The sequence below is a fragment of the Nycticebus coucang genome, chromosome 10 (genome assembly GCF_027406575.1).
Source record: "Nycticebus coucang isolate mNycCou1 chromosome 10, mNycCou1.pri, whole genome shotgun sequence".
In the NCBI taxonomy this organism is placed as follows: Eukaryota; Metazoa; Chordata; class Mammalia; order Primates; family Lorisidae; genus Nycticebus; species Nycticebus coucang.
In genome coordinates this window covers 26860898-26875061 of record NC_069789.1, presented here as the reverse complement: position 1 = coordinate 26875061, position 14164 = coordinate 26860898, and the positions used below count along the sequence as shown (strand labels likewise).

The following is a 14164-nucleotide window of genomic DNA, read 5'->3' as shown; positions in this document are numbered from 1 at the left end:
TCGCTGATGACACTGATGACAGGCTTTGTCTCCGAGGCTTGCGGATTTCTCCAGGAATGACTGGTCACACTGACCCAGGGAAAGAGAACGGCTTCCAAGAGCCACAAGGAGAGCTCGGAAGGACAGACGGAGTGAGAGAAGCTAGAGCCTCAGAAAGCAGCACTGGACATGGTTCTGGTATGGCCACAAGGGGACTCGCTGTCTACACAGGACACCAAGAGGAAGAAACAGGAACCAGAACTCAAGCGGAGAAAGTGACAAGATGTGGGAGGGGAGGGACAATTTTCCACACACTCAGGTCATTCCTCCAAAGAGATAAAGGTAACTTTTCTCCATTTCACAGAATAAAAAGTGAAAAGGTTTGAGAAGTATTCTGGACTCATACAGAATGCCTAGGGATTACTCTAGGGATGCAAGACCAGTGTGCGTGTAACTTTTATTTGAAAACACAAAGACCAAGGCCACGTACGAGCAGAAATTTTAAAAGTGTGTTTGGTACTATAGAATAAGAGGTAAATCAAAAATAGAATAAAATCTATTTTCCTTCCCAGGCTATGTAGATGCTCCAACACAGCTGGGTTTAAGAGGACGGCTTACACAGAGAGGTCTCTGTAATGCTGGGAAGAACTCCATGTAAATATTTGCAGGCAAAGGGGTTCTTAGATGAATGAAGTCTGCTGCTCTCTAATGTTGTACAAATAATTTTTTAAGATGAAGACTAAATTAGAATGTTGCTAGTTTTTCATTCTTCGTGGGGGCCAGCAGGAAAACCCAAAGAATAAATTTTGGTATCACATTTTTGAAACTTGGTTTCATAAAGGACAAAAAAGTGTTAATTGTTTTCCTTGCGAACATATACTTTAGAAAATTGTTTTGATATTTTAAAAGAAATAAGATATTTTATCCTACTGGTTCCCTAACCTAGTGAAATCATCAGAGATTTCTTTAAAGGGACACATTTCTGGGTACCACCTCCAGAGATTCTAATTCAGGGGGCCTGCAGAAAGGCCTAGAAAGCTGTATTTTTTTTTTTTAACAACAATAGCAATGTTTAAGGTAAGGTCTAGAAATCTGTATTTTTTTTTATTTATTTTTAACAACAATAGCAATGTTTAAGGTAAGGACTAGAAATCTGTATTTTTTAAAGTCCCTAAAGCAGCAGGCCCCAAACGTTTTGGCTTCAGTGATCAGTTTCTGAGAAGACAATTTTTGCACAGATAGGGGTGGGAGGGGGAGATGAAATTAGATTCCCATGAGGAGTGGGGAACCTGGATCCCTCACACGCACAGGTTACAGTAGGGTCCATGCTCTTATGAGACTCTCCTGCCACCACTGATCTGACAGGAGACCGTGCTCAGGTGGTGATGCCAGTGATGGGCGCAGCTAAAGGTACAGATGAAGCCTTGACTGTTTTTTCAGTGTGACTATTATAACAAAAATATTTTTTACCAGAATGTTTATTGCAGCCCAATTCATAATTGCTAAGTCATGGAAGAAGCCCAAGTGCCCAGCGACCCATGAATGGATTAATAAATTGTGGTATATGTACACTATGGAATATTATGCAGCCTTAAAGAAAGATGGAGACTTTACCTCTTTCATGTTTACATGGATGGAGCTGGAACATATTCTTCTTAGTAAAGTATCTCAAGAATGGAAGAAAAAGCATCCAATGTACTCAGTCCTACTATGAAACTAATTTATGGCTTTCACATGAAAGCTATAACCCAGTTATAACCTAAGAATAGGGGGAAGAGGGAGAGAAAGGGGAGTGGGGAAGATGGGTGGAGGGAGGGTGATTGGTGGGACTATAACTATGGTGCGTCTTACAAGGGTACATGTGAAATTTACTAAATGTAGAATATAAATGCCTTAACACAATAACTAAGAGAATGCCATGAAGGCTATGTTAACCAGTGTGATGAAAATATTTCAAATTGTATATAAAACCAGCACATTGTGCCCCACGATTGCATTAACATACACAGCTATGATTTAATAAAAAAAAAAAAAAAAACTTAAAAAAATACAGATGAAGCTTTGCTCCCATCCCTTCCACCCACTTCCTGCTGTGCAGTCCGGTTCCTAACAGGCCACAGACTCATACCTGTCTGCAGCCCACAAGCTGGGGACTACGGCTCTAAAAGAGTACGGAGAGTGGTAAGGGCATTCTATAAGTAAGTAAAAAATAAGTAGACTCTAATTTGCAATCGACAAAATTCAAGAATGCACTGGCATTTTCAACTCCAATCTTAGAAGACTAGCTTATTGTTACATTTGGGAATCAAATACACAAAGTTTTCCTTTTAGTTGTTCTGCTTTAGAAATACAAACGGGCCTAGAGGCCATCGTGCAGCGCACAGAAGTGCACGGACTGTGAGTATTGTTCCTTCCTCTCTTGATTCCATCCCCCCTGCCCATTAAGGACGGCGTTGGCAGGTGGCGAGGTCCCCTTCTGTGTGTTTGACACAAGAAGCACTCATCTCTCCCTGTCCCCGGGATGTGCAGCAAGAGAAAGAAATCTGAATGTTTAGTGTGAATTCCAGGGATCTGGGAGTTTAGCAAACTGTCACCCAGGTGGTAACTCTTCTGAGTTACCTAAGAAGACAAAAGCTCAGCTCCTGGGTCACTTGAGGTGAAAGTGAAAGCTATCATGCTGAGGTAAAGTCAAAACTTGCAGGGTGATCTGCCAAGACAGGAGTTGGGCAAGGGGTGTGCAAAACAGCAGAGGAAGCAGAGGCCGGCAGAGCGCACAGAACCGAGACCTCCCTCGGCCCCAGCGCCAGGACGGCCTGGCAACTGACAAGACCTTCTGCTTCCCAGCCCACCCACACACCACAGAGATTACAAAAGAAGAAGAAGAAAATAAAGCAAACAAACCGACAACAAAACAACAGAATCACCAAATGCACACTGCTGTTCTTTATCAACGGCAATCACAAAAAAATTTAACTCGAGTTTGTCCAAAAGCAGGCTTGCATTTACTATCTATTCTGAGGAAGGCTGATTGGGAGACAATTGTGGGAATAAAATCACCTGCTTCCTACATTCATGGGCCATTTCAAGAATTTCCCACACATTAGGCCTGATATTATATATATAATCATATATGAATGCATATATATTCCTATTTGCATATATATTCATATTTGCATTCATGGGCCATTTCAAGAATTTCCCATGCATTTGGCCTGTTTTCAGGCTATAATTCAGTTGTACCACTGTCAAAAGCAAAAATCAAGATACTCCCAGTATTTACCAAAACTTGAGTAGGGTACTACCACACCCAATCAGGAGTGCTGAAAAGTGTCCCCACAAAAATATTTTGTCATCTACCTCACTTGGGTTAATTTTATTTCCCATAATTAAAAGCTCTCACAAAGTATCCTACAACAATCATTTGCAATCCTTTTATAAAACAGACACAGCACACCAGTCCCCTTTCATTCTTGTTAAAGTCTGTGGATCAAAGACGGCTCCTACTCACACCGGGCAGGCTCCCAGTCCTGGTTAGAATTCTACAGGACTTTAACCCGTGGGCAAACAGGCATTGTGTGTTTGCAATGGTCTCTACAACAGTGGCTTTTAAAGTTTTCTACTTCTTTTCCATAGTAATTCACATATATATATATATATATATATTTATTAAATCATAACTGTATACATTGATATGATCATGGGGTATCATACACTCGCTTCATAAACCATTTGACACATTTATATTTATATTTGAATAGTTTTTTAGTGTATGTATCATGTATCTTACATATTTTTATATTGTAAACCAGTGCACTCACGCACACACACACACAAGTATGTAAAGGTTTCCAAAACTGAAACAGATATTTCCTGCAACAATATTTGTTCTTGTGATGCATGATCTGCTTAGATACAATCTATTCTATTATGTTTTTTAAATTAATAGACTTTATACTTTAGTGTGGTTTTAGGTTTTGAAGAAAGGTAGCACAAAAAAACTACTGAGGGTGCCCAATATACTCTTTATCCTTTCGTCCATGGTCTCAGTTTCCCTTACTATTAACATCTTCCATTAATTAGTATATTGGTTATAATGAATGAATCAATACTGATCTGTTATGATTAACTAGTGTGCATGCATCACATCAGGTTTCCCTCTTGGTGCTGGCCACTCTATGAAATTAGACAAATGTGTAATGAAATACATCCATCATTGCAGTTTCTAACAATAGTTACATTGCCCTAAAAATATCCTAGCTCCCTCCTATCCATCTCCCCCACTTCCCGCAACCTTGCTGACCACCGTTCCTGTTCAGTGTCTCCCTAGCGGTGCTGTTCCCATGCACTTGGGATTGTTCAGTACGTGGCCTTTTCAGATTAGGTTCTTTCCCTTAGCAATACGCATGGGAGCTCCCTCCTCATCTTTGCATGGCTTGACAGCTCATTCTTTCTGTTGCTGAATAATATTCCACCCTATGGACTGCCACAGTTTTATTCTTTAGTTCTGTTCCACTAAAAAATTGGGTATGAACTTAATAAACTGATTTCAGGACTGACTCATATCCGTAATTTGAAAAATACTACCTGAAATATATCGTTAGGTGTTTGCTGGACTACAAACAAGAAGACAACTCGGTCCATACCACACATGTGAGATGTTTAGAAACAAAACTTATCAACAACATAAAATCAAAGTAGAGGAGAGGTAACAGAAACGGAGTCTTTTGGTACCACTGAGGACTAAGAAGAGCTGACAAGTGCCAGGATGTAACTCCTTACAAACATGGCCTTGTAAGGAGTCACTTACTGATCAGCAGACCTGGGAAAGTTGTTTTATACACCTCAGTTTTCCCATATTTAAAGTTATATAATAGTAACATCTATGTCACCGGATTCTTTTGGCAAATAAATGAAATTATGCACACACAGAGCTAAGAAGAGTATCTGACATATAGGAAATCTTCAACAATTATTAATTTGTTGTCATCATTATTATTAACCGTCCTATGTTTTGTGCTTGTGTGGAATCTCTTACGCTCTCAATAGATATTTTTTAAAATACTGAAAGATAGCAATTTCATAGGCTTGTCTGGCCTACAGAAGCATCTCAGAAAACCAGAAAGATGTATTCTTGAAGAATACATGTCATTTAGTCAGTGTAGAGAGGAAACAAGATATAAGGGGAAGAGGAGAGAGCAAAATCCTAGGCTGAAAATCAACAAATTCAAGTACCATTTGGAGCACAGGGATCACTTTTATTCAAGCAGAGAATTTGAAGCCTGAATGAGAGACCTACCCTGTGCTGCCTTTTAGAGATCACTGATGATCTTTGCAAATGACAGATATCTGAACTTCTTCTTTCAATGGGCATGGAAGCAAGACCTCAGTTACCTAAGCAGAAAGAATAAAGTTTCAATGCCCTCAGGCGTCCACTGCATGTGATGAGCTAGCGTCTCTTCCACGCGTGCTGCAATGCTACTAGTCATGTACCATCCTTAGGAGGTGAATTGATACATTCGAACAATTCTCTGTGTTCTCTGGTTCAGTTGAGTAACTCTAAATAGGACTGTTTATCTATTGACCCACAGGGTAGGCACTTGCTGTATGTGAGTGGTTCCAATATAAATTTAAAGCAAAGAATAGAATGTCCTTTATTCAAGTTACTCTAGTCACATTTCAAGTGCTCAGTACCCACAAGGGCCTAGTGATCACTGCACTGGACAGCAGAGACACAGAACATTTCTGTCATAGAAAGATTTCTCCAGGGAGTATCCAGAGGCTAGGGATGAGCCTGCTAAGGGGAGGAATGGGATGGTTGCTGGAGGAGAGAGACAGAGACAGGGGAAGTGGAATTCATTCTAAAATCTAAAGGACTGGCAGATCCCTATTGAGAGGATAGAAATATTGGGAGCAACTGAGGTAGCAAGATGTTAACAAAAGAAACAAATGGCAGAAAAGGGGCTAACACAGAGGTGAGGGAGAAAAGCTTCTCTCTCCCCAGAGATGCACAAAAACAGAGAATATGGAAGATGTAGAGACTCAAGCTAGTTTTGTTTGTTTGCTTGTTTTGAAACAGAATCTCACTCTGTCACCCTGAGTGGAGTGTGGTGGCGTCACAGCTCATAGTAACCTCAAACTCTTGGGTTCAAGTGATCCTCTTGCCTCAGCCTCCCAAGTTGGTCGGTCTATAGGCTCCTGCCACAATGCCTGGCTAGTTTTTCTGCCACAATTTCTGGCTAGAGATGGGCTCTTGCTCAGGCTGGTCTCTAACTCCTGAGCTCAAGTAATCCACCTGCCTCTACCTCCCAGAGTGCTAGGATTACAGGTGTGAGCCACCTCACCTAGCCAAAAACTCAAAGCTGTTAACCTTGAGCAAGAGGAGAAACAACCACGGAGAATAAGGACATTGGACTGCACTGGTGTTCTCACACTGCGGCTACAGAATGAACACACTGACCAAAAGTCAAATCAGTAAAATTATTTTGAAGAAGCTATAAGAGGATGCAACTTTTAGGGTTCCAAATCACTGTTAATTTGTATAGTCATTAATCTATCAGTCAATGATTATTATTTATTGGGTCTCAATTTGCCAGGTATTCAAAGCAAACATATCATCAAGACAGAAAGCCTGCAACTACAGAGAAGACTCCCAGGACAATCTAACCAAGTGCTAAATTACAAGGTCAATTTTAAGATGTTATCTTAAATTAGGTCTAGCAACGCCCAGCCTCATGCGATAACCCTTGGCTCTTGTGCCTTTTGTAGACATCACAAACCAATCCTGACATTCCTTCTGGTTGATGCCAAAGAGGGCTCGGGATGCTTTTCAACACAACACCCACCATTCCATCTACTAATTAGTTTGAGAAATACAGCATACTCGCAAATCTTGTGGAGGTGATATTAGGATTACATTGTCATTCACACAGAAGAAGACCATGGTCAAACTGCAAATTTATTTTGATAAATTAACTTCATTGGTTGAAGTCCCAAGAGCCTATCAGTCACTCAGATTTAAAAAACCAGACCTAAATAGCTAGTCTCAAATTTATTTAATGCTGAGTCTCAGAACTTTCCTCAATTGAGAGACAGAACCATCAAAAGTGCAAACCATAAATTTCAAATTAAAATTCATTTAAAAAGGGGCATGGACTGGACCATTTTAAAATAGTCCCAATAAAGGACATTCCATTGTTGTCAGTTTTTTTCTTTTTCTTTTTCTTTTTTTTACACTACACTAATGGAGCTATCGGTAAAAAAAAAAAAAAAAAAGAAGAAGAAAGAAAAAAAGATTAAAAATTACAATGGATCTCCAACGAATGGTAAAGGCATGATGTGTATATATTAATTATATAAGGAACAATGAAAACCACAAACTAATCAAAGGCTTTGGCGACAGATGATGTTAATACAATTTTGCTTTATTTTAAAAGGTAACATACCAGTGTGAACGTTTTCTAAGTGCTTTGCCTGTTCATATTCGAATCATCATATCAAAATGATATTAAAGTGTTTTTATTGTGAAATTTAGTAGCTAACATATGTTTCTGACGGAAGGGAAAAGATGTCAGAATATAAAAAGGAAATAAAGGGAAACGAAGGCTTTCTCCAATGCCTGTTCTCACACCACCTGGGGAAATCGCTCCTCCCACCTGCTGACGTCTCTGCGCTGAGTCATCAGAGCCCATAGCTGACCCTACCTTGTCAGCCCAACTTCTTAAGGCCAAACTCTGCAGGGGGAAAAAATTGGTAAGGTGGTTGGTTGTACTTTGGTATCTCTCAATTTACTTGAAGCATTCCAAATTGAGTGCAAACCACATGGACCACTGTTTCCATCTTCCTCAAAGTGCTTATGTGAAACTGGATAATTCTACAATGGGAGCACTAGGACGCTTCAGATATTCCAGTTCTCCTTCATGTTCAAATGAGTGTCTCCAAAATAGCTCTATACAATATAATGTTATCAAATAAGATTGTATAAGATCGAAATTATACACATACGTGTTTGTTCAAAGGCACCTGCTGGGTTTTCTTATGAAGGGTCCACTTTTATTCTAAGACTAGGTCCTTTCTATCAGTATGGGGTTTACACAATATTCTTCTTAAAAATTCTGAGAACAAAGATTAGTTGCTTTTATTATTTTTTTTGATTAGTTGCTGTTTTAAATGGCCCTCATTTTCAAAACCAATAGCTCATAACTTGGTATCAAGACCCTGAACTATTTGAAATCCAAATTTTTGAAAAGGATTGATATAGAAGACAATAACTCTTTAATGCAAATAATTGTCAACATAATAGGACAGAATATGTCTTTTGAAAATAAAGCACAGAAGTTATAAAAATGAAATATGATTTTTCTTATAAACATAATTTATAATTATAAATTATAATTATATTATATTTTTCTTATAAATATAAATGTATTTTCCGATCAGGTCACATTATTTTTATTTTATTTATTTATTTGTAGTTTTTGGCCGGGGCTGGGTTTGAACCTGCCACCTCCGGCATATGGGGCAGGCACCTTACTCCTTTGAGCCACAGGCGCCACCCCAGGTCACATTATTTTTAATAATATCTTTTCAAAACAATAAGTAGTAGTGTTCCTTATGAAGAATGTAAAAACATCAAAAATGATAAAACATTTAAATCACTAATATTCTGAACACTACAATTTCCATGTCTGTTCTTTTACTTTACATTTTCTTAATATTTATTTTTACCAAAAGGGCAATCAAGTGACAGTAAGTCAATTGCTTATGTCATGCTATTTGGGGAGTCTTTTGAAAGACTGTCCGTACAGAGGAAGCGTTTCAAGATTACACTATTAGTATGTCTGGTTGTGCAGGACAATGAACTAACTTTAGACCTGAAAAGTCAGCTGGCCACCAAGGCCCGTGAAAAAGTGAGATGAAGGAAGCTAATCCTTACCTTAAAGAATTACACCAGCTGGCCCAAAGCTGTGCCTAAGGTCATGCAGACAATGTTTCATTTTGGACCCAATGATGATACCTTGCCACCAGGGAGCTCAAAAAGCTTTTGTTAGAAAAGCAGGGATGGATGAAGGTAGAACTAGCTCCCATACAACAAATTGAAAAAACCTGGCCCAGCCAGCAGTCCAGGAGGGCCAAGCCGAGACTCCAAGTTTCTGATGCAGGCTTGAGCTCTATTGTTAGGTCTCACAAACTGTCGTAAGAAACGAGAAACTGTTTGACTTTAATTTGCTTGGCCTTTTGGCCTACAAAAATACTAGGGCAGGCTGACATTTTGGCTACAAATGTTGCAGCTGTGTAATCACTGGGGTCTGGGAGACCTTACTACACTTGGTTCAGCTCTTGAATTCCTTTTGAGATCAAGACAATAGAACTTATAATTAGCAAACTACCATAAGTCTCAGAGTATGACACATGAATAGAAATCTTCCTTTTTCTCTTTCCCTGCACAGGAACATAAAAATAGAACACATAACTAAGTTATATTCGTACTTCTGATCACATCAACTTTCATAAAACTATTATCTAAAGATGAAACTTTGCAAGAACAATGTCCAGTTGGAAGTGAATCATTTTTATTTTCCTATGATATTGAGGCTTCCTGTTGACATGGAAAAGCCAAGGTGAACCTTCTGGAAGGTATTTGTTTCCAATTCTTGTCCTTTCCTTTACATTCCCAGTTTTACAAATTCACATTAGGGCCTTATTACTCCTGGGGAAAATACGTTTCTCTGAGATGAGGACTTCCAACATAAGTTACACAAATTGCAAATGTGGGCTTTCTTCATTGTTGTCCAAACCTACTACGTGCTAGGCACTGAACTAGGTTTGTGGTCAGGATCCAATTTTTGCAGCTGCTGCCCAGTGAGGCATCTCTGGACACTCATAGTTCTTTTCCCCCTTTACACTTATTTACCAAGTGCTAAGAACTTCTCAAGCAATTTCTTTTGTATTTTCACAACAATCATGCCCAGCAAGGTGCTTTATTCTTTCCATTTTGCAGATAGAAGCTAAGATCTACAGAGGCGAAATAATAACTGCTCACATTTACTGCACCAAATATCTGCAGCAGGGTTGTCTCTGAACTGTGCAGGTCTCTGAGAAAGGTTATTTTGCAGTTTTCAGGGTACAGGAGAAGCACCAGGCAGGAACGGCCTTGTGTCTGACCCATCGGCTGCTGACAGAGCTGAGGACCTGGCGCTGAGGAGCTGAGTCCAGAGCCCAGGCTCTTGAGCATGACGCCTCCCAGCTCACCCAAACAGAGTCCCACATTTGGGTGGAAGGCGGCTTGGTCAGAGCTCAGAAGCCTGTCTGAGAACACAGCCCTGAGCTCTGGAACTATGTATTCACCTTCCTTTCTTCATTGCCATCCTTCTAAACCCAAAGGACATTTTTAAATATTTACTTTATTTGAATTCAATGGAACACAGTCCCCCGCTGCCGAAGCCCTTGTAGGTGAGAAAACAAAAGTCATAATAATCTGAGGACCATTTCCTCTTCTGGTCATTGATATCTATTCATGCACGAGCGTCCGTGCCCTCGCTCCCTGCACCCACCCAAGGCCAGCCCATCGTGTGTGATGTTTGCTATTTCTCATCCACCAGCAGTTTCTTCTTCCTTCCTAAATTATTTACACCATTTCACCAATAAGCTTTAATCTCTCCTGAAGCCTTCACTTGGCCTCAGGTCCCATCTCTTCCATCCGTACCAGAACCGCTATCATACAACTTCTCTACTTTTTTTTTTTTTTTTTTTTGTAGAGACGGAGTTTTACTTTATTGCCCTCGGTAGAGTGCCGTGGCCTCACACAGCTCACAGCAACCTCCAACTCCTGAGCTTAGGCGATTCTCTTGCCTCAGCCTCCTGAGTAGCTGGGACTACAGGCGCCCACCACAACACCCGGCTATTTTTTTTTGTTGTTGCAGTTTTGGCCGGGGCTGGGTTTGAACCCGCCACCCTCGGCATATGGGGCCAGCGCCCTGCTCACTGAACCACAGGCGCTGCCCAACTTCTCTACTTTTAATGATTGAGTCTGCTTATGAAGTCACGTGCAGATAACAGCTGCTTCCACTTCCTCCAAATTTTACTTCTGTTTTTAAGCCCATTTCAATCAGATTTACATGTTTCCCTTGTTTTATCTGTCTGTGCTATTATAACTAAGTACCATAAATGGGTAGATTATAAAAAACAGAAATGTATTGCTCACAGTTCTGGAGGCTTGGGACATCCAGTACCAAGACTTTAGCAGAACTGGCGTCTTTCTGGCTCATCGCCATGCCTTTCACTGAGTGTTCACACAACAGAGGGGCAAGGAAGTTCCCTCAGGCATCTTTCACAGGGGCATCGATTCCTTAGAACCTCCCCCATCCCCTCATACTATCACCTTAAGGATTAAGATCTTCACATATGAATTTTGAATTACGAATTTTGAAGGGACACAAAAATTCTGAACACAGCATAGACTGCAAACACTTCCCTAATAAATATTATCTATTGTTATACTCAAAATGTATCAAAATGTGTACATACACTACACTATTACGTACGGCACTCTCTCTACACACATACAGCTGTGTGTACGCTTAGGCCAGAGCCAAAAAGTACCGCGACTCAATAAACCCACACGCACGTGTCCAAGTTACTATCTCTAATTCCGGCACATTGCCAATGTATGTGCCCGCCATGTCCATTCCTCATTCTTGAGACTGAGAGTTTCTCTCCTTTTGAATCTTCTTAAAGGATGTGTCATACAGATTAAAAACATCACCGAGTCATCATGAGTCTTCTGTCTTGCCGGCAGCCCCACAGCACTCTCTTCCCCGCTAATCCACTACCACCATCTCCCAGTGGCTTGCAGCTTTCCTCCCATCTTTATTTTAAGCAGAGCTTAGCTTATCATTGGGGTGGCTGTATTCCCTCCCTTTCTTTTTTCCTCTTTAAGGCAATTTTATTTATTTTTAAATTTAATTTTTTCCTTTTTTTCTTATTGTTTTTCTTATTCCCTCCCTTTTTTCCTCTTAAAGGCAATTTTATTTATTCTTTAATTTAATTTAATTTTTTCCCTTTTTTTCCTTATTGTTTTTCTTATTCCCTCCTTTTCTTTTTTCCTCTTTAAGGCAATTTTATTTATTTTTTAATTTAATTTAATTTTACCTTTTTTTCTTATTTTTTTCTTATTCCCTCCCTTTCTTTTTTCTCTTTAAGGCAATTTTATTTATTTTTAAATTTAATTTTTTCCTTTTTTTTATTGTTTTTCTTATTCCCTCCCTTTCCTTTTTCCTCTTTAAGGCAATTTTATCTATTTTTTTAGTTTAATTTAATTTTTTCCTTTTTTTCCTTATTGTTTGGGATTCATCTAGGGTACAAAAAATTGGGTTACACTAATTGCGTTTACTAGGTAGAGTCCCTTATTGAATCGCGTCTCACCCCCAAGAGGTCAACGTGCCACACATCTTGACCCTTTCACGCTTTCCTATGCAGACTTCCCCTTTCTCAACTGCCCAGGCCCAGAGGAGGGGCCCAGGGGGTTGGGGCTAGCTCGCCTCCACGTAGGGCCATTTCTAGACGTACAACTGGTGCCTCTACTGCTTGTTGTCTTCTGTCCATACTCTGCTCTTATAATTTCACTAAAAACGATCTGAAGATGAGAAGCGTATCCTCTACCATCAAACACCTGCCTCTGCCTGAGAGGCAGCTAAAGATTTATGCACAATGGGAATAATAAGGGAGCATTCTCTACGTCAACGGCTCCCAGGAGCACAGGTGGAAATTAACTTAGACTTGGGGGAAAGGCGCAAGAAGAGACATCCTGAATATGCTTTGGAGCAACCAAAGCTAAGTCATGGTCTAGTGCCAGAGACAGGTATGGGTCAGTTTGGGAGTGGATGGGGCACAGTGAGCGCCCTCGATGGTCTTTCGTCAAGATTAGAGGGCAGGGTGCTGGTTAGGAAATGGTGAGAAACGGGGCTTGAGAACTAAGCAAAAAGTTGAATAGCTTGCTGACTCCTTTAAGATGTTTTCTGTCACTTTTTCTTTTTTCTTTTTAGGTCAATGGGGCATCTGATTATTTCAAAAGTGAAAAAGTCAAAGTTTATTGAGGGTTTACATTGTGCCAGTTACGATTTTTACAACATTCCTGCTAGGTGCTATTATTTTTTTCCATTTTATAGATAAGAAAACTGAGAGTCACAGAAGTCACTAATGCTGAGCCAATTAGGAAGTGACTCAATTTCAGACATGATGAGATTCTCATTTCAGAGAGATTAAAGGGATGGCTTCTGCTCTGGGGCTTCACCTGTGTGACGCAGGGAGGACTGGGACGGAGATATGGAGGAGAAGGAGTCCAGGAGGTCAGGTCTGCCATCCTGATTTGAGGGCATAGAGCCAAATCGCCCATGAAGTTGTCCACTTGGATATATAGATGTGGACTAGAGAAAAATATGTAGTTTGAGACATAGATTTGAGTTGTGGGATTAACGGTCATATTTTAAGCCTGAAAGTTAAGTGGAATAAGAAGAAAAACCTTCTGAACAGAACTTCGGGGGCCAGGGAAGGGGATTCTCACTTCAGTAGCAGACAGAAAAAGAAAAGCAACAGAAAAGAGGAAAAGAAAAAAATTGAAAAAAAAACAATGAGGCTTACAAACGATTCAGGGAGAGGGGAGGTTCCTTGGAATGCAAGGAAAGAGAGAATTTCAAAAAAGTGAGTGGTTAAAAAAAAGAAGTCAGAGAAGTCAGGAAAGTGAGAACCGACAATCCTTAGGGTTTATCAACTAGAAGATCTTTACTCATTTCGGTGAGGTCGCTGGAGGGAGGTGGTAAGATCAGAGGTCAAACTGCAGGGATTTGAGGGGGGAGGGGAAGATGAACTAGAACTCAAGGATGGGGGTCAAGGATGCCGAGAGGGAGCGGAGGAGATGAGACTGAAGTCTGGGCAGAACCTAGGAGGCGATGGAGTTTGCTTTTCTTTCTACGAAACAAATCTATTTGTATTTACAGTATGAAAGACAAATAACTAAAAGAGTTAAAAAGTATGAAGACACGAAAGAGGCCGATACAAAATTGATGTAGGAGGGCAGGGATATGGTCCAGACTAACTCCTGGGGTCTTCTGAAGCCACCTTTCCTCACTCCTGCTCCCTAGTTTGGTCTTTAATCTCTTCTTTCCCCCAGAAAAGTGATCTATCTACCTAT

At 40.2% G+C, this 14164-nt stretch overlaps 1 protein-coding gene across 1 annotated transcript in view; it reads right to left on the bottom strand.

The window, feature by feature from the left end:
• Window positions 1-5337, bottom strand: part of LOC128597443 (muscarinic acetylcholine receptor M3-like) — a 242303-nt gene extending 236966 nt beyond the window's left edge. The window contains exon 1 of the mRNA XM_053607816.1: window positions 5276-5337. The gene's annotated coding sequence lies outside the window, so the exon portion shown is untranslated. The remainder of the gene's footprint in view (window positions 1-5275) is intronic.
• Between the last annotated feature and the right edge of the window lie 8827 nt (window positions 5338-14164).